Source organism: Panthera pardus, unplaced genomic scaffold (genome assembly GCF_024362965.1).
Source record: "Panthera pardus isolate Hobbes unplaced genomic scaffold, ASM2436296v1 HiC_scaffold_13, whole genome shotgun sequence".
In the NCBI taxonomy this organism is placed as follows: Eukaryota; Metazoa; Chordata; class Mammalia; order Carnivora; family Felidae; genus Panthera; species Panthera pardus.
Genome location: NW_026526688.1, coordinates 138395825 through 138415655, shown reverse-complemented (window position 1 = coordinate 138415655; position 19831 = coordinate 138395825). Strand labels below are relative to the sequence as shown.

Genomic DNA, 19831 nt, shown 5'->3' with positions numbered 1-19831 from the left:
TGATGGAGAACTCTGGTCATGACAACATTTTATACATGTGTTAAATTTGTTCATGGTCACCGGAATCAAGTGATGTCTCTCAAATTAAGGAATCCATTCGGTTGACAGGGCTGACAAAGTCTGGCCACTGAGGAATGATAACAGGAGCTCCTGGGCAATTGTGGGAGCAGCTCCATCCTACAGCACTTGCCAGTTGACTTATGGTCTGAAAAGGTCCCGGTAAATTTACATCAACAACGGAATCAATGTCGATGAAACCCTTTTCATGCTTTCCTGTCACGATCCAAAGTAAAAATAGGTATGGTAGCTAATTTTCAAAATTGTCATTTTATTTATTTATTTTTGACTTAGAAAACTCCACTTTATTGACTCCCAAATCTAATAAAACTCGGAACTCTGCACAAGTGTTGTAAGAGGACTTTGACCTTTTTCCTAATGCCCTGTCTTCAAAGTCAGCTCATTTTTGTTTCTCTAGACTCTGTATCAGTTTTCTGAGATGCTAAGAGGACTTCATGTGTCCTTTGCCTTCATGGCCTCTCAGCATTTGTGATCATCATGGGATACAGAGGGGAAAAGCCAGAAAGACCCAGAGACTTCTCCACAGGCTTAGAGAGGTGGGCCCCATGGCCCATCTAATGCTAAATCTGGTCCAGGTTGAGAGCAACCATTTTCTCTCCATGACTATTGGCCAGTGGATCATAGGAGCCAAGTTGCTCCACCAACGGCCATCCCTGGGATACAACTGGCCACAATGTGGTAGAAATGCTGGTTAGTACAGCCACTCAGGTCAAGGCGGATGGTTATGTGACCTCCATGGTAGCCCTTGCAGAGGACAACAGTGAGCTAAGCCATGGTGCAGCTGTGTGCACTGGGCCCGTGTGCCCGTTGCAGCACCTCAAAGCTTCCCACCACTGACCCAGATTGGCTCTGAGGCCTCTGGTGGGGTGGAGGATGGACCTCACCTCTCTGCTACACAAGCTGTAGCAAACATTGTCATTTTAAAGTTCAAAGATTTGGGGGCGCCTGGGTGACTCAGTTGGTTAAGTGTCTGACTTCAGCTCAGGTCATGATCTCATGGTTTGTAGGTTTGAACCCCACATTGGGATCTGTGCTCACAGCTCACAGCTCAGAGCCTGGAGCCTGCTTCAGATTCTATGTGTCTCCCTCTCTGTCCCTCCCCCACTCATGCTCTGCGTCTTTCTCTCCCTCAAAAATGAATAAATATTTTTTAAAAAAAGTTTAAAGATTTTGATGATAAAGAAACACCAAAGGTACAATGTAGGTCTACCTCAATACAATCATACAATCAGCAAAGTTACTAAAACTAATGCCTAAAGATGTTGGACTTGAAGAAACATGTTTTTCAGAAAATAAAGATTTTAACATAAATGCAGTCATATCTCCAGCCTTGGGACAAATCTGTAGGATACTATTTTGAGCTACCAGCTGAGTCATTTTCTTTTCTTCTTTATCTCTCTCTTTCATATTATAATTATTAAGAATTCATATAATGTTTGAGACAACGTAAAGGAATGAATAGCAATAACAAAAACTATAATCATTTTCCTAAATGGAAAAAGGATGGGTAAGAATTTTGCCGATGGTAAAAAGACTTTGCATCCCCAACGTGATCTGAAAGCCAGAGGTTATAGTAGAAATTGTCACTGGACATTAAGTCCCAGACTAAAACTCTTATGTGATTCTTTACAAGTTTGACATTGAATCGACTATTAATAGAAGGAATATTTTAGAGAGAAAAATAATGTAAGAATTAATATATCTAAAAGTAAGAATATATTATTTTATTCTTTATTATTTTAACAGCTTATGCTCCAGAAGGTCAATATGTTATTTTTGTTTAAGTGTATTAATTTACTTTTGAGAGAGAGAGAGAAAGAGAGGGAGTGCACATGCAAGCAGGGTAGAGGTAGCGGGTGGGGAGAGAGAGACTCTGAAACAGGCTCTGCAGGTCAGCATAGAGCCCGAGTTCATGGGCTCGAACCCATGAACTGCAAGATCATGACCTGACCTGAAGTTGGACGATTAACCGACTGAGCCACCCAGGTGCCCCTAGTAGGTCAACACTTTAATTAAATCAAGATTCTAACATCACTTTGAAACACATTAGCATCCTCAGGCAAGGACTTGGCAAAATACTTTACAAAAGATTCAGAATAATAACGAACCAATATAGTTAACTAAAATTTTATAGGCACTGGGATATTTCTTGGCTTCAAACTCTTTAGTTAATCATGAAATCAGCACACTCAGTTTTCATTTAATCAGAAGTTTATGTGAATTTCACTCATTCCAGAAAGAAATGAATTTACTGAGTGGCTCTGTTTGAGAGTCTATGAAGAATGCAAAGAAAATCAGGCACAGACCTCATTTTTTTTCCTAGGGAGCTTTGTGCCTAATAGGTGAGATCAACATACCCATAAATAACTAGAATACAAGGTCAAAGTAGTGATTACCACAGGAGAAGTGTGGATGACAAATCAGGGAAAGCAGATTTGGGGAAACTTTTGGGAGAAAAGAGACATACTAAGCTGTGAACTAGACATACAGGATGGAGAGGAAGTGTAGTCCAGCTGGAGAGAAAAGTTACGGGCATGGTTTGGGCAATTCCAAGTAACTTAGTTTAGCTGGCTGGAGACTAGCATGAAGGAGAATGCTAGGAAATGTGGAAGGAAAGGACTGAATGAACACTTCATGGAGTGAAGAATGAGGAAGGTCAGGTTAAGGAGGTATGTTAGACAACTCAGATCTCCTCTCACAGACAGCTTGTTTGTCTCCCTACATGAGCACCATCCCAGCCACTGTTTAAAATCACCACTGAAAAACTCTTATTTACGGATTGGGAGTTTAGTGCATAAGGAAGTACTGTACATTAGGAGATTTTAAAATAATATGCCATTTACTCTTTTTTTTTTTTTTTTGTCATTTGCTCTTTTACCTACCCTAAACTCACAGAGCAATTTTGCCTTTACTCTGTTTGCAAAGAAACCATGTCACGTGAATATTGTTCAACAACTTAACGTAAAGGGATGGGTGTGGAGATGGATGGGTGGGTGGTTGTGTAGGTAGGTGGACATGTGGTGGTCGCATGACTGAACGGATGGGTGGAGACTGGATTTGTGAGTGGATGAGTGAATGGTTCGACAAGTGGATAGAGAGGTGAATGGTGGTGAGTGGATTAGGAGGTGGAAGAGGGTTGGGTTGCTGGTCTGCTGGCTACCTAAAGCACTCGGGTACTTTGCTGTATGATCCCATGATTAAGCGTTCGACAGCCAACAAAAAAACATGTCTAATATAAATCCAAACAATTGTTTGCTAGTAAAATTTCGTCTGGCTATAGGAGTCAAGTACATTTTTTATTGTGCTTGTAAAGTGCACATCCTTCACTGTGCATTGAAAGAGAACTCAAAAAACACATGTCTTTTTATGTCCTTCACCCCTTCTCACAATGGTACAGGACTTGAAGTTTTCCCAAATTACAACTTGTATGAAACAAAGCAAAGCCACTGAAAAGGTAAAAGTCAACTGGGTAAACTCAGAGTGATTTTTTAAAATGATATTCACCGTCCTTATAAAATGAGGGGATTCAGCTATATTAATAGTCTCAAAAATTATAAAACACTGATGTCTACTTTCAAAACCGACACACAACAATCAACAAGGCAGCCAACCAACCAACCATCTCAAAAAAACAATTACGTATAAGGAGGGCATGCGTATTTACTAGTTTCACAAGTAAAAGAAGTTTTAGGAAACCTATACCCTTGCTATTCAAAGTTTGGTTCTTGGACCAGGAGCATCAGCATCACTGGGGAGCTTCCTAGAAAAGCAGAATGCCAGATCCCATCCCAGAACTACTCAATATGCAATTTTAGATGCATTAAAGTTTAAGAAGCACTGCTATATGCCCTTCTTGAAAATTCAATATATATGTAGTGTTCTAAGTTGTTAAGTTTGTTTTGTTTTGTTCGTTTTAAATTCTTATTTATTAATTTTGAGAGAGAGAGAGAGAGCGCAAGCGAGGGAGGCGCAGAGAAAGAGCCCAAGCAGGCTCCACAAACAATGAAATCATGACCTGAGCTGAAATAAAAAGTCAGACGCTTAACCGGATGAGCCACTCCAGGTGCCCCTATAAGTTTGTTGAGTCCAATGTTTACCAAAGTTATTTCATCATGGATTCCTTTTTTTTAATGTTTTATTTATTTTTGACACACAGAGCATGAACAGGGGACAGGCAAAGAGATAGGGAGACACAGAATCTGAAGCAGGCTCCAGGCTATGAGCTGTCAGCACAGAGCCCAACGCGGGGCTCAAACCAGTGAAGCATGAGATCATGACCTGAGCAGAAGTCAGACACCTAACCTAACCTAACCGACTGAGCCACTCAGGCACCCCATGGCTTCCTTTTCGTAAAGGAAACTCCTTAACATTGCATGCAAATTGTATAACACAGTTTGGGCGGTGCTAGGCTCAATGAACCTTAAAGTCCCTCCAAGTAAAGCATTCTGTGTATGTGTTGATTACACAGATATCTGTATACATACATCTGAATACGTGGGTGTATATGTTTATCTACATACATCCATGCCATCTATGCATCACCTACCTATCTAATAGAAAATAGCCATGATTCTACTTATGCATTTAGTGAAACCTAAAAGAAAATAGACTTGTTAAATTTGAGAGAAATGATGAAATGCAGTTTTAAGTTCTTGGTGAAGAGAAAGAATTTTGTGAAAATGAACCAGTTCAATCAAGAGGTTTACTAGGGAACGTTTATGTGGGGCTGGGATTTCCTTTTACTCTCCAAGAGCTTTTCCAAAATATACATTCTTCACTAATGAGAGCTAATTTTTTATGTGCTTTCTCCCACTTGTTCCTATTCAAATATTTTATTTTTGCAGGAATGCTGTTTTGGGGCTTGTTAAAATTTCCATAGTCTTTTAGGAATGTTATTAAAGAATGTTAGTTTTTAGATCAAGTGTCCTTGGGTAAGTACAAATTGCTATGAAAGATTTGGACTTAATTCGATGCCATTGGAAGTAATCTGAAAATATACTTTCTCATGGTGGTGATTAGATTCTTTAAACAATATTTTAAACAGGAAATTTTACTGGATTTGCCTTCGTGTTCTCTTAGTGCTTACTCAAAAGCACATGGATCCTACCACAACTCCCTTCCCCCCAAAAAGCACATGGATCCAAGGTGGTGGCTTTTTTATCCCACAGACTAAACACTTGAGAATAGAAAGGGTTTCGTCGTCGCAAATCTTACTTTATTCCGACTAGACTCGGGGATGAGCAGGAATAAGACTGAGATTCTGCCGGGCCATAAGGAAGCCAGAGTGGTACATGAGGTGATTTTAGGTGGTATTTAGACAGGTATTTATTTTAATAGTCATGAAATTATCTTTATATTAGAAAAAATGAAATCGGGGCGCCTGGGTGGCTCAGTTGGTTGAGCATCCGACTCTGGCTCAGGTCATGATCTTGCATTTGCAGTTCGTGAGTTCAAGCCCCGTGTCGGGCTCTGTGCTGATCGCACAGAGCCTGGATCCTGCTTTGGATTCTGTGTCTCCCTCTCTCTCTGCCTCTCTCTCTCACTCATGCTCTCTCTCTCAAAAATAAATATTAAAAACAATTAAAAAAAATCAGTATAGCAAATGTGCTAGGCGTTATGGTTTAGGATGAGGTTAAGTTTAAAAAGTGAAGCCATTTGAAAAAGTAAATAACATTACAGATTTGTATGCAATGAAAATTGTGAAGTGGTGATGTAAAGGATTGCAATATGGGAAATACAGCTTTAATCCAACCCTTTTGTTCTGCTGAGGAATATGAAACCCTCTTTACGTAGTAAATTCATGGGAATTAGGGCTTCGAGTTTCTTACTTCTCAAGGCCCAGTTGATAACAATAGTAATAGTCTCAAATGAAAGTGCATCTGAAATATCTTTGGGATGTAGAATTATCAATCATAGTCAATGTCTACTTCTTTCGATATTAGACAACTGATTATGTTCATTCAGTTCATAATTTTCAGGATTCTACAAAGCATTCAGATGCATCATAATAGTAAAGTGAAGAAATCCCTCTCTCAGAATAGGTTGGGTTTATCTTACTTGAGGTATGAACCATGAACTGTCATGAAGTTTGCCTCACACCTATTGCCACTTTTGTGAGCGTTGGTTGTTCCTACCATTTTCAGATGGAAACGTGAGCAAGTGATGATTCTGGCTCCAATTTCCTTATTTTACAAAACATATAGAAAAGGACTCTCTACACCATTCAACTTTCCAGTGCCTTGGTTTCCCTATCTGTGAAATTCCATTAAATAACTGATTTCTAAGGTAACCTATAGTCCCAAAGTCCCATGACTTTATAACTATTAAAAAGATGAATGGTATATTAAATCCATAGAAATGGCCTGGCTTCCAGGAAGAAGTATGTTATGAGATAATAAAACTGGCATTTTTCAGCGCCTACCATGTTACAAGTACTCACAAAAAGTGTCTTGCTTAATCTTCCCGGCACACATGCCTGATCCCTATTGCACATATGCAGAAACTGAGGTCCAGAGGGGTGCAATAACTTATTCAAGATCACACAACTAGTAAGTAGTTTGAGCCCTGGTCTCCTTTTCTCCAAAGTCCTACTCCTTTCCTCCACCACATCAAACTGCCTTTCTGTGATCAGAACACTCTTATTATTAACTTTGAGATAAAGCTACTGAGGCAGGATGGCAGAAAAAATTTCTATTTGTCCGTTTGTCAACACAGTTGGAAAAACATCCCAAACACGGCCTTGTTTAGAATCGTTTAGAATATCGAGAACACGTGTCATTTTGTAACTAATCCCTTAAATACATGGAATAGTTGGGTGACATGAAAGTTTATCAAACTCAATTTAGATGCAAATTTGATGTTTAAAAAATCTCTGATACCGATTCAGAAGATAGGGGAAAACTAATATAAACATTACTCTTGAGAGGAAAAAGAATAGAAACCATATGAATATTATAAATAAATAAAAAATATTTATTACAAATAAATAAAATTTTGTACAAGTGAAAATTTTTCTGTGATTTCAGAATTCTATTAGCTTTCATTTCAATGAAATTCGGAAACAAATATTGCCACTATCTGGAAGAGAATAAGTAATTGTTTAGAGAAAAAAGGAAATGTCTAAAATTATAACCATAATATTTATAGATGAAAAGATGCATTTTATAGCAAAATAAAATTTTGTGTATGCATGTGTATATTTGTGTATATTTAGGAGATGAGTCAAAAATCAAATTTAAAAAAGTAAGTAGCATCTATTTGTTGGAACAGTTTTCAAATGTAAACTGTATGTAGATTTGGCATTATCTTCTGAAATAATAACTTAGCTGAAAAAAACTCACTTTGAGAACAGTTTTGATCCGCAATGTGGTTTTGAGGCGGCAAGAAAGAGAATTTCTTTAGGACACAGAGAATCAGTTTTGGATAATGACATCGGCTTTAAAACATTATTTAAGGAATAAGCCTTCATAGTTCTAGTTTGCAGACTTACTTTTTACTCATACTCCAAACTCACTCAGAAATGAACAAAACATAATTTAAAATTCTTGAGCTAGCACATTAACACCTCCTAACAATAGTGGCTTTCTTATTTCAACTGGCAATCCTTTAAACAGCAATATGTGAATGATCAGCATTTCAAATGAATTAATCAGTTCATATCCCTACTATAATCGCCTGCTTCAGACAAGGTGCTCTGATGAACAAGTGCTCAGTTAGAGAGTAGAATAAGGGTAGCCATGATTTCCTGGCAGCCATCAGTTTGTGAGTGAATGAGATCACTTAAAAGAATAATTTAATTATCACTGGCTTCACCAACATGATGCAGGTCCTCACTAGCCATGTAAAGCTTCTCTAGCCTCAAACATTTCTGGAAGCCACCAGGTAGTATCTTGTATTCTCACGTGCAATCATGAACAGACTCCTGCTAGGCAATGCAGCCCCCCACCAACGCCCAGCTACTCCAAGCATAGTTCACCACTGCTCCATCAGGCCTGCCATGTTGGCTTTTCTAGGGCGCATGTCACTCCTTTGCCACTACCCTGTTGGCCAAAGCCCACTGATTCCTTGGGCCTTGACTGGCAGAGCAGTATCTCGGGTGTATGGGAGAGGAGGTTATGATCCACCCTGACTCCCTATCTAATCCCAATGGATAAAGTACAGACTCTAGGAACTGATAGTTAATTGATGATCACTTACGAGTTTCTTAATGAACCAGATTGTTAATGAACTGGGAAAGTGCCCAATGTGTCTTGCAAACTTGGGTACACTTTGGATTGGAGAATGCAATTTGGATCTAAAATCAAAGTGTTTTATCCCATCCCCATCCAAATGCAGACCTTGGGGCCAACTGGAGCCTGGGGTGGGTTGGGAAGATGGATGTTTGGAACAAACTCAGCACCCAGGCAGATGCTTAGAAGATCACAGACTTGCCTCATCAACCCAGTTATTGGCTGACCAGAGAGTAGAGAGGGAAGGGTACGAGGTTGATTCTCTCCCTTTGTGCTTTCTCGTACAGAAACAAAGCAAGCCAGAGACTCTGAGTGTCCTCTGCTCTCCTGAGGGGTCCTACAGAGCAAGAGATCTCTGTGCAGGAGAGTCACTTTCAACATGTGGGCATTCTCCCTGAAACGAGCTCCTGTTCCTCCTTTGTGGGAAGCAGGTGTGGGGTTGGGAGAGAAGCTAGAAGCTTAGTTTCAAAGACCACAGTCCCAACAGGAGGAGAATAACGTTCCTTCTCTGCAAACATGAAGATAGGAGATTAAACTTCTTCCCTTAAGACTATGTAGTAGAATATGATAAAATGCTGCTGGGGAAGGGGCAGAAGCAGAATGGCTGACCCTACTTTGTGTTACACTCTATTTGAGGGATCCCAGAGTACTTTAAACCAGAACCCCAAATGTTGGAGAGTTTATTAAGAGAGTTATTCCAACTTTGACTTATCATCCTTCTGCCTTCCTTGCGTCTAATGGCAGGCAGAGGAGACAAATACAAGTGACAGACCTGGCTGAGCACAGAATTCTCTTTCCTTCCAAAATAAGGAAAAATGTGCCATCGGCTTGGTCTGTCATGCTTGGTTATTTTCTTTTAAAATTAATTCTCTTCCAGAAGATATCACAGTCCCCTAACCTGCTTTGGAGCAGACTCCAGAATTTGCCAAACATACCCACATGTGTCTAATCCCAGCAGTTTTGTCACCAGGACTCTCTTCTTCACTCAACACCAAAAGGCAAATGGGGGTCTCTCTTGTGAATTAACCAGACACTGCCAAGCACTCCAGCAGGGAACCGGACCCACGACTAAGCTGTCATTCCACAATCTTGGCATAAGTCATCATCTAATTTTACAAGCAGGTATATACTTGGAAGCTGGTTAGCTTACATAGAATTGAACGTTGAAGCACTTAAACCAGGAAACTAATCAAGGTGATAATAAACAGGAGTTCAGTAATTCAGTTAAATGGAAGGGTCTGTGAAACATTTATTCATTCTTTATTTTACTCAACATTTATAAAGTATAATTGTAGGCACCAAACACAGTTCATGGGGATAAAAAGATAAAGATTTACTCTCTGTCTTAAGGAGCTCACAGTCCAGGTACAAAGGCAGACATGTAAGTGGCATGTGTCATAAATCCTTTTCCACAAAAAGGTGCATATAACATTTTATAAAAATGCAACATGATACATGCTATAATAACAGATACAAACTGCTGTGAGGTATAGAGGGGGTAACAAGTAATTGTAATATAACATTAGGCAGTCTCTAAATTGGAAAGATTTGGGAACATATTAAAGATGATAAGTACCTTGGCTTAATTTTTTAGTAAATGACTATTTCTAAGCCTGGATTTCTACTGTGGTATTTGTTCAATGTGCCTATTTTTCGGTTTACTTATGGCATTTTCATGGCAGCCATGATTAGTAATGACCTCTAGCTTATGAAAATAGATCTTTAATAAAGTAAACACACTTACTGGGAAATCACTGGGACAGCTTGGTCTTGTGGAAAAACACAGTTATGTGTTTACTGATAAATTACTGATAAATTTCCTGTTTACGTAGCTGACCTGCCATGTTAAAGCCTCATTCAAGCAATATTTTGGAAAATCAAACAAATATGCTTCTCTGAAAAGAAAGGATTGAATTTAAGTTTTTAAACTTTTTTGTTTGTTTGTTTCTTGCTTTTGCTGTTTATCTGAGATAAAAAATTAAAGCGTTTAAAAACATTTCTTTTAGGGGCACCTGGGTGGTTCAGTCTGACTTCAGCTCAGGTCATGATCTTGTGGTTCATGGGTTCAAGCCCCGTGACGGGCTCTGTGCTGACAACTCAGAGCCTAGAGCCTGCTTCGGATTCCGTGTCTCCCTCTCTCTGTGTCCCCCACCCCCCCAACTCACGCTCTGTCTCTCTGTCTCACTCAAAAATAAATAAAACATAAAAAAAAAGAATTAAAAAAAAACATTTCTTTTAGTGTGTAATTTTAAAATCAGAGGTACTTGTTAGCTCAGTTGGTCAAGCATCTGACTCTTGGTTTCGGCTCAGGTCATGATCTCAGCGTTCATAGGTTCGGGCCCCATTTCCTGCTGTGCACTGATAGCACTGAGCCTGCTTGGGATTCTCTCTCCTTCTCTCTCTGCTCCTGCCTCACTTGCTCTGTCTCTCTCTTTGTGTGTGTCTCTCTCTCTTTCTCTCAAAATAAATAAATAAACATAAAAAATTACTTGAAAGTCAACATAGATCATTTTTTTCTTTGTTCAATAAATATTTATTAAATAAATGAGTAAATCAAGTGCTCAGTCTTTATTTTCATAATCTTCAGTATTATCTAGCACAATGCTAGTATTATCTATCATAGCAAAGGTTTAATAAGTTCTTTGGGGCCCATGGCTTGATATTTTACCTTAGATTGAACAACAACAAAATGGTGAGAATTTCCACATTTACTTTATAATCAGGAACCTAAATTTGGAATTTTAAATTTAAAAAAAAAACAGGAAATTCAAGAGAATATAGTGTTTGGTTTCTTAAAAACGTGTAAGAGATGAAAATGCAGATAAATAAAAACATCAAATCAAATGCAGTAGGTGTCCTTTCACTCACATAAATTGAAAAGTGAAACACTGATTTAATATATTCTTGGTTAATAGTCAGTTTACGCATTTTATTTTTATTTATTTATTTAATATAATTTATTGTCAAATTGGTTTCTTTTTTTTTTTTTAATATATGAAGTTTATTGTCAAATTGGTTTCCATACAACACCCAGTGCTCATCCCAACAGGTGCCCTCCTTAATGCCCATTACCCACTTTCCCCTTTCTCCCAACCCCCATCAACCCTCAGTTTGTTCTCAGTATTTAAGAGTTTCTTATAGTTTGTCTCCTTCCCTCTTTTTTTTTCCCTGGTCTTCTATTAATTTTTTCAGGATCCACATGTGAGTGAAAACATATGGTACCTGTCTTTCTCTGCCTGACTTACTTCACTTAGCATAACACTCTTGAGACAGTTCCATCCGTGTTGCTACAAATGGCCAGATTTCATTCTTTCTCATTGCCAAGTAGTATTCCATTGTATATATAAACCACATCTTCTTTATCTATTGGTCAGTTGATGGACATTTAGGCTCTTTCCATAATTTGGCTATTGTTGAAAGTGCTGCTATAAACATTGGGGTACAAGTACCCCTATGCATCAGCACTCCTGTATCCTTTGGGTAAACTCCTAGCTGCGCTATTGCCTGGTCATAGGGTAGAACTATTTTTAAATTTTGAGAAATCACACTGTTTTCCAGAGCGGCTGCACAAGTTTGTATTCCCACCAACAGTGCAAGAGGGTTCCCGTTTCTCCACATCCTCGCCAGCATGTATGGTCTCCTGCTTTGTTCATTTTAGCCACTCTCACCAGAATGAGGTGGTATCTCATTGTGGTTTTGATTTGTATTTCCCTGATGAGGAGTGACGTTGAGCATCTTTTCATGTGCCTGTTGGCCATCTGGATGTCATCTTTAGAGAAGTGTCTATTTATGTTTTCTGCCTAATTTTTCACTGGATTATTTGTTTTTCGGGTGTGGAGTTTGGGGAGTTCTTTATAGATTTTGGATACTAGCCCTTTGCCCAATATGTCATTTGCAAATATCTTTTCCCATTCTGTCAGTTGCCTTTCAGTTTTGTTGATTGTTTCCTTTGCAGTGCAGAAGATTTTTATCTTGAAGAGATCCCAATAGTTTATTTTTGCTTTTAATTCCCTTGCCTTTGGAGATGTCAGCATAGTTCATTTGATTTATATGATCTCTCTGGGCTAGTAGGACAAATTTCTAAGACCATTCATAGAGGCAGCTCCTAAATATCAACAGATTGAAGGATTTGGGAGTATACTCTACTGGGTCCACCCTGTTTCTTCTATTTTTATGTTGGTTTCCTTTCCTCTTCATTATTGCACCTCAATTTCCAAAGCAGTCTCTTAGTTTCCACCTTGCTGCCTCATGCCTCAGGCTTCTCAGTGGTATGTTTGAATACTGCACAGCTCTTTGATGGACTTCACTTTGAGTAAGTGACTGTGCATGTTCATCTTGATTGGCCCAATATAGACTTCTCCTTACAGATCATATTCAAGTATAGAATAGATATATTTGATATGACATAGAAATTGATAAAGCATGGAGTCATTAAATCTCATGGGAGCTCATACTGTTTAATATAATCAGTGATCATACATGGTGGACATCTCTTATTTCTTCTGCTAGTAGCACCCTGGTTCTTCCTTGGAGACTCACCCATTGCTAAGTTAGTCCATATGACCAGGGAGTCAATGAGAGTGGTATATCACAGGACCACAGTGCTTGCATAAGAAATGAACATGGGACTCAAAAAGGGTCAATCAGACTCAGCACTGGGACCACTGCAAGAACTAATAGGATGGAGTTTCTGTTTTGGTGGGAGTAAGCTTGGAGCTGTCAGAGCCAGTCTGCTGTCTCAGAATGACACTGTCACAAAGAAAGCAAAGCTGAGATATGGAGACAGAGAAAGTGCCCCTGGTCCGGATAATATTGTTTGAGCCCCTAGATCTAGCTGGCCCTAAGTCTAGTGGAAACTTATACATTTCAGAAAAACAAATCAATAAATTACAAAATTTATTATAGCATATTGTCCTTCTCTTTAAAGTTCATATTTATCACATGAATTCTTATTGTCTTTTATCTGTTTCCTCCACTAAATTGTAAATGCCTGGAGATGAGAATTCCCTACTACATGGCAAGTAATAGATGCTCAATAAATATTTTTTTCAAATGAACAATCCAGAATCTATCCTTAAAACAAAAAGTCACACAGCTAGGGTCCCTGGGTGGCTCAATTGGTTAAGCATCTGACTTCAGCACAGGTCATGATCTCACAGTTCATGAGTTTGAGCCCCACAATGAGTTCTCTGTTGTCAGCGCAGAGCCTGCTTCAGATCTTCTGTCCCCCTCTCTCTCTGCCCTTCCCCCACTCGTTCTCTCCCTCACTCTCCCTCTCTCTCAAAAATAAACATTTTAAAAAATCACACAGCAGAAAAAAAAATAAATAAAATAAAAAAATCACACAGCTAGCTATTTAGCATCATTGATAATATGTTAATATTATATATATATATTTTTAACGTTTATGTTTTATATATGTTAACACCGCTTTCTTTTTATAAAGGCTAGATTTTATAAACAAATTACTATGTTTCTGGACAGTAAATGGGATAGTACTCAGGTTAAAAACAATTGGGAAATCATTTTCACCATATTCTGCTTACACAATTGCAAAAACATATTTGCGGAAAGAAATGACACTTTCTATTTTAATTAAAGTTACTATTATTATAAGCACAGACTGGACCCCTACATGGAGTACCACAATCTAGTTCTTACCATGACTAATCAATTAACTGCAAAGTTATGTCATATGTAATAATCCTGATAGAGAGTTTCACTTTGCTCTCCTTAACTCTATTGGAATGGTCATGCCCCAACAATAGAAATCATCTGTTATTTAACTAAATATGTATTTTACAATTTGGAATTTCGCCTATGTCCCACTCCTGAGAAGTCTACAAATGTAAGACTAGAAATACTACTACCTGTCTCTGCTTGAATTGCTACTCTTTATCCATGGATTTCTGGATAAATAAGAATTAATAACCAAGAAAGATCAATGACTCCCAGCACATATAATTTGTCATTCAAGACAAGCAGTGTTTGGAGTGGCAGGAAAAGGCAGAGGCTAATCACAAAACATTATCAGAGTGAAGACATGTATAATTAACCTACGTTCTACTTCCTCAATCATGAAAGATTTAGATCTGAAAGGAACAAGCCACACAAAAATGAACAAACCAATATCATACCATCCTTCCCTGGCATACCCAACATCTTCCCTCTCCCTCAGATCCCCTTGCCCCCAACCAACATCAGCTTTTGATTGACAAGAGGTCATAGAGGTAGCATTATTGGATGTCTCTTTCAAGGTAGCTACCTCTGGCTTTTCTTTCTCTAACCTGGACCTCCACTTTAACTGACATGTAACTGAAAGTTCAATGTCTGATGGCTTCTTGCCAGCAGACTTCACCTTCAAGATGTCTTAGCTTCATTTTAGAAAATGTTCTTTTTATCCTGCTTCTGCAAATCTAAACCAAAACTTGAAACACAAAGCATTCTTTATTTTGTGACTGCCTTTATCCTTCCTGGTTGAGGAGGAAGTTGAGTTCTGTGAGGTTTTGTGGTCTGACATTTGGCGTGCTTTGTTATTTTGTTATAATTTGTTAAGCAGTTATATGGCGATTCTCCATACTGATTTTTGAATTCTAATTACTGAGATTTTCACTTTGGAAGGCAACACAAGCTTACTCTTTCTTTGAAAGCTTCTGCTTCATATGACCAACATTAATTTTTATGAATGTAAATTTTTTTTTGGTAAAATTCTGTTTGTTTAGTTCTTCTTAATCCTCTGGATTTAGAATAAGCTCTGCAAGTCTATCACTAGCCGGTTAAGCCAATTCTTTACCGAGAGGTTCCTGTGTCCTTCTCTTGCAATGGCATGCAGACTCTTCTCTTTTATGATAGGATTATAATTTTAACAAATAAATAACACAGTTTATAACAACTATTTTTACTGAAATATTGTAGGATGCATGTTGGTCTCAATGATCCTGGCAAAAGTAACTTTTAAAACATTTTGTGGAAGGGCAGCCTGTGTGGCTCTGTTGGTTAAGCATCCAGCTCTTGATTTCGGCTCAGGTCGTGATCTCATGGTTGTGAGATCCAGTCCTGCATCAGGCTCCACGCTGGCATGAAGCCTGCTTTAAGATTTTCTCCCTCTCTCTCTCTTTCTCTCTCTCTCTCTCTCAAAAATAAGAATAAAATATTTTGTGTAAGATGCTCTTGCCCATATGGATAGGAAATAAATGTAGACATGTGCGTTGTACTCTTAGGTATTGCTGAGTATTTCCGCAAGCACTGCAGTTTCCAGGGACCTGTCAGTGTGGATACTTTAAATCAAATCCACCTCTCCCTTCACTTTTCTGTCAATACTTAAATCACTTGTTAGGAGGTGATATTAAGTGCTATAGAAGTCCTTGAACTTCATTCGGATACATTTTAAACAGCACTCACTTGCTCTTTTATGTGGCTTTTATCTCTATCTGCAGAAGATGTATATGCTTGTTTTTTAAAAATTAGAAAGACACACAAATAAAAAAAACTCCACCTGCAATCCCACCACTCTCTCTCCACATTATAATGTTTATATGTCTACATCTTCTGTATTTTAAAATTTGTCTTTCACTTAAAACTAAATTGTGGACAACTTTCCAAAATGCAATATTCTTTTAAATAGATTTGCTGCCTATAGCATTTTCCCTTCAACCAACTTAAGCAGAACCTTGAGGTGATTCCTCATGGCCTAAGTAGGCATGTCTAGATTTTTTGGAATAAGTCTCTCTTGTTTTCTGCTGATTTATCAAAATCTGTCTTCCTACATATCATGGACAAAATAATTTTGAAGCTGCTCTTTGAATTTATGAGTCATTTTATAATGCTGTTTCCCCAACTCAGGCTTTACCTGGATCAGTAAAATTTTCCAGTGTCATTGATTCAACCAAAAGAAATCACCAGGCAGTTTTACCAAGGACTCCACGTACAAGGAACTCTGTCGAATACCTATAATGGTATTCTGGGTCTATGAATGATTCAATTTTGTAATAATACTTGTGCCTGGCACAGGGTAAGCCAGCAATAAATCCTGAGTGATAAACAATATGAAACAAATTACATAAGAAATTCCAAATCTACAGTGTCAAAGGTGGTGCCAAAGCCCCATAGGCTCGTTTTTAAATTTAAATGGTATGAGATACTAATGAAAGATTATTTAATGAGGTAACAATTTTATAAAATAGCCTAGAAGTGATACTGTTATTGATAATAAACATTTTTAAGATTTAATATGTACCTGACATTAAACACATATGAGACTTTACAGGTACTCTCTTACATACGTGTTTCAGAACAACTCTATGTGGCAGGTGTTTTAAACCCCATTTTACAGGGGCACCTGGGTGGCTCAGTCCATTAAGCATCTGACTTCAGCTCAGGTCATGATCTTGCAGTTCGTGAGTTCAAGCCCGTGCCGGGCTCTGTGCTGACAGCTCAGAGCCTGGAGCCAGCTTTGGATTCTGTGTTTCCCTCTCTCTCTGCCCCTCCCTTGCTTGCACTCTGTCTCTTTCCCTCTCAAAAATAAACATTAAAAAAAATAATAAATCCCATTTTACAGATGAGTTGACAGGCACAGAGGTAAAGTAGACTGCCCTATATCACCCACGTGGCAAATGGCAGAGGAAGTTAAATCAAGCTTCATGTGACTCAGATGCCCTTTGTGTCATCCGTAATGCATGTGGCATTCCACAGATGTTGGAATGTGACTACAGAGGCCACTTCATCTTCACTACCCTAAACTTGCTGACCCTAGCAAAACAGGGAAGTTAGACACGCTAATGTGACTTATACTTGAGTCCCACCATTGGGCTGTCCAGAGATGTCCTTCTTCAAGGTAAAAGGAATACCTCTCAGATTATAAGTTTCAAGAATGCAAATTGACTGATAATCAGATTTATCATTGATTACTTCAAAATAGACTCCAATTGCCTTCTCCTTACTTAAAGAGGATCCTTTCCCTGGCTCCCAAAACACTGTCAATGGGGTGGTAGCAATAGTAGAGAATAAAGTGAAGTGAAATGAATTAATAGATCTGTATTAAAGCTGATACATATATAACTACATTTTAAAAGTAAAGAAAATCATAATTCAAGAGAAAATGAGCAGATTGATATAGCGTGTCAACAATATTATGGCAGTCATAAAACTACTACAGTATTAAAGAAAGAAACAACGTTTCTAAGGCTGTCTGATGAGTCATTGAAACAGAGGTCCAACTGGCTCTAACCTTTTAGAAGATATTTTTTTCTAAAGTATTGCTAACAAGCGTATATGACTCATTCCACACCAAAGATAAACTCTAAAGAGCAACCTGACTCTAAGAATAACTTCTAATATCTAGGAGGATTAACCGTGGTTCTGTTTGTTCACTAACTCCAGAGTTATTCCATCCACTGGTGGATACAGTATTTCTCTCAAATTTATTTTCTTCTTCTTCCTTTTTTTTTTTTTTTTTTTTTTTGGACAATATGAATTGACAAGCTGCCAGCACCACTGTAGTTGCCAAAATTTCAAAAAGGATCTTTGGTACTTTATTTCAGGTATCTCTCAGGCAAGTTGAGAAAGGAAACATGTGAACAGACAGTCAAGATATTGTGACAAATGCCATGACAGGCCATAGTTGCTCAGGGCTCCATGGTTGCACAGTGAAGGGGAACATGGACAGAGCAGTGGTAAGAAAGTACTTCTTTTGAGATATTTCAGATAGGATATGTGTGATCCAGGTAAAGAAAGTGGTGAGCAAACTCCACATCCGAAAAACAAATAACCCAGTGAAGAAATGGGCAGAAAACATGAATAGACACTTCTCTAAAGAAGACATCCAGATGGCCAACAGGCACATGAAAAGATGCTCAACGTCGCTCCTCATCAGGGAAATGCAAATCAAAGCCACACTCAGATATCACCTCACGCCAGTCAGAGTGGCCAAAATGAACAAATCAGGAGACTATAGATGCTGGAGAGGATGTGGAGAAACGGGAACCCTCTTGCACTGTTGGTGGGAATGCAAATTGGGGCAGCCACTCTGGAAAACTGTGTCGAGGTTCCTCAAAAAATTAAAAATAGACCTACCCTATGACCCAGCAATAGCACTGGTAGGAATTTACCCAAGGGATACAGGAGTACTGATGCATAGGGGCACTTGTACCCCAATGTGTATAGCAGCACTCTCAACAATAGCCAAATTATGGAAAGAGCCTAAATGTCCATCAACTGATGAATGGATAAAGAAATTGTGGTTTATATACACAATGGAGTACTACGTGGCAATGAGAAAGAATGAAATATGGCCCTTTGTAGCAACATGGATGGAACTGGAGAGGGTATGCTAAGTGAAATAAGCCATACAGAGAAAGACAGATACCATATATTTTCACACTTATGTGGATCCTGAGAAACTTAATAGAAACCCATGGGGGAGGGGAAGGACAAAAAAAAAAAAAAAAAAAAAAAAGAGGCTAGAGTGGGAGAGAGCCAAAGCATAAGAGACTCTTAAAAACTGAGAACAAACTGAGGGTTGAGGGGGGGTGGGAGGGAGGGGAGGGTGGGTGATGGGTATTGAGGAGGGCACCTTTTGGGATGAGCACTGGGTGTTGTATGGAAACCAATTTGACAATAAATTTCATATATTAAAAAAAAAAAAACAAGGGTTGCATCTAATACATCACTGTGTCAGCCCCCAAAGCCACTACAGGGTCTTGCATATTGCAGGTTCAAGAAACACTAATTGAATAAAAAAAAAAAGTGGTGAGGATGCTCTAGGCTGAGAAGGTACACAGATAAAGGCACAGGGGATGACAGAGTAACCTTGAGGACCTGGAAACAGTTAAGTATGGGTTACGTGTTAAGATGCAGAGAGTGTTGGGCTGGTAGGTCAGTCTCTAATTTAGTCAAATGGTCTGCACCTTTGGCTGCTCACCAGCTGATGAACTAGCCTCTTTTGAATAAATATTAATAGAACTTTGCTGTTTTGTTCATGTGCTCCTTCCTGCGTCTCAGTGTGGAGCGTGTGCGTGTACTTGAATATTCCTTCCCACTAAGTGGTTAGCTCCGGCTCCGAGGACAGGGGCCATATCCATCAAAGAATGTTTCAGACAGAGCATCATCCTCAAAGTCATGGGCAGTGCCAAAGCTGTGCCCTTAGAGGAGCACAATATACACAAATTTGAGATCGGTTAGCATCTTTCAAGTCAACTGCTGAGTCAAATGAAAGGAATGTAGAATGTGTTTCAAGCATACAGGGACCACAAAACACCATTAATAAAAGGCTGTTTTATTAATAATAAAAAGAGGGGGATAACTGTTGGGTCTAAAAGAAAAACAAACAGGAACTGGCAGGAGAAGCATTTGTAAAGCAACCGAAGACCACATGCGGCTGATAGCAGGCAGATCTGCATAATGTGCAGTACTTTGGGACTTTGTCAAGAGTCAGTGAGAATGAGGACAGTACGATAGATGATGTTAACTAGACAGAAAGGTCGATCCAACTAATCCTTATGGGGAATGGGTCGGATATAAATAATAAA

At 38.7% G+C, this 19831-nt stretch overlaps 1 protein-coding gene and 1 pseudogene across 4 annotated transcripts in view; both read right to left on the bottom strand.

Moving 5' to 3' along the window:
* RASGEF1B (RasGEF domain family member 1B) overlaps positions 1–19831 on the bottom strand; it is a 569745-nt gene that overhangs the window by 91638 nt on the left and 458276 nt on the right. The window lies entirely within an intron of this gene.
* Positions 453–852, bottom strand: LOC109276961 (28S ribosomal protein S16, mitochondrial-like; annotated as a pseudogene).